This window comes from Schistocerca americana, chromosome 8 (assembly GCF_021461395.2).
Source record: "Schistocerca americana isolate TAMUIC-IGC-003095 chromosome 8, iqSchAmer2.1, whole genome shotgun sequence".
Taxonomy (NCBI): domain Eukaryota; kingdom Metazoa; phylum Arthropoda; class Insecta; order Orthoptera; family Acrididae; genus Schistocerca; species Schistocerca americana.
This window is the reverse complement of record NC_060126.1, coordinates 200715320-200716977: the sequence shown is the minus strand read 5'-3', so window position 1 is coordinate 200716977 and position 1658 is coordinate 200715320. Positions and strand designations below refer to the sequence as shown.

Here is a 1658-nt window from a genome sequence, read left to right as displayed (position 1 = left end):
ACAACAGCCGTCTCCACTCATGAGAGGAATCTGGGCGGGGTCAAGAGACGTAAAACACTGTCGTTCCTGGCAATAAGAGGAAGGACAGTGACAGTGTTGCTGTCAGAATTGGAGTTTATTAGTGTAAAGTCCTGAAACATTCCTACCTACCGAGTAGGAGAACGGGAGAAATCTGAATGTGGTTGGCCAAAGGCGCCCCGAGGGTGCAGGGCGATTCGTCAGATTGGCCAGAGCCTGTAAAGTGCCGGTAGGTTGATGGGCCGACTACAGGAAGGGAGAAATAATACGCCGGCACAATCCATTAAAGCCCCATGATTTTGTGTTCAAACCAGGTTCTCTGTCAAATCGTTAGAGCGCTCATCTCCAGCCTTAGGTAAGCTCCGACATGTTTGTTTTTCTCACTTAGGGTGCTACCATAAATCTGTGCTTTACCATGTTGTTAGTGATTGCTATTCCTGTTAGCTCTCACCCCACGGACTCAGAGATTGACTTCTGTTGTGAAACCAGTTGCACCCTTTGCTTTTCCTAGTCTTCGGAATTACCCTTTGCAAAAATAATGTCAATCAGACTGCTGAGTGTCGTCCAGTGTCCTGCTGCGAGCATCCTATCGAGCCTCAAAACTCGTGCTTCCCGTAAGTGCCATGTGATAGTGCTTGGCGCCACTGCTAGCATTCAACCTGCCACCACTTGGAGCTTGTCGCTCTGCATCTGCTCACAGCCGTCCAGAAATTGCAGACTGACCCGTAACCTCCTGTCTTTGTGAGAAAGTTAGTTATGTGTGATAAGATTAGTTATGATGTTGTCTAGCACAAACATTTCTTAATAAACAACTATCAGATGCACGAATGGTGTTTTGATTGTCTAACAAAATTATTTCGAACCCCTGTCCTCTGAAAGATTGAATCAGTGTCACATGTGGTTCGCTAAGAATGCCTGTAAAAAGAAAGGGCGTCAGTTCGTCACTGCACGGTCGTGCTGAGTTTGCGTTTCCATTGCTTTTCATTAAAAAACTAAAACTAAACTCCTCCCGCACAGGCTATGAAGGCCCAAAGGTACCGACTGGCCGCCGCGTCATCCTCAGCCCACAGGCGTCACTGGATGCGGATATGGTGGGGCACGTGGTCAGCACACAGCTCTCCCGGCCGTACGTCAGTTTCCGAGACCGGAGCCGCTACTTCTCAAAGTAGCTCCTCAGTTTGCCTCACAAGGGCTGAGTGCACCCCGCTTGCCAACAGCGCTCGGCAGACCGGATGGTCACCCATCCCAGTGCTTCCCAGCCCGACAGCGCTTAACTTCGGTGAACTGACGGGAACCGGTGTTACCGCAGCGGCAAGGCCGTTGGCCCCATTGCTTTTCATTAGTACAGTCATATCTACATTAGTTCAGGGCGTAAGTCTTTTACAGATAATTTGCAAGTCATTATGACCATTACATGAATGGTGAACGAACAGCTGCTGATATAGGAAGAAATGGTGAATCCACACACCTTGAGCAACTTTGTACGATCTCCCAGGCTCATTTTATAGACCATTAACACCCCTTTTATTCTTCCCCTTTCGGCCAGGATACTATTTACAACGCCGGCCGAAGTGGCCGTCGGTTCTAGGCGCTGCAGTCTGGAACCGCGAGACCGCTACGGTCGCAGGTTCGAATCTTGC

At 49.3% G+C, this 1658-nt stretch overlaps 1 pseudogene; it reads right to left on the bottom strand.

Annotated features, from left to right (window-relative positions):
- Positions 1 to 1226: 1226 nt before the first annotated feature.
- LOC124546109 lies at positions 1227 to 1343 on the bottom strand (annotated as a pseudogene).
- Positions 1344 to 1658: the final 315 nt, after the last annotated feature.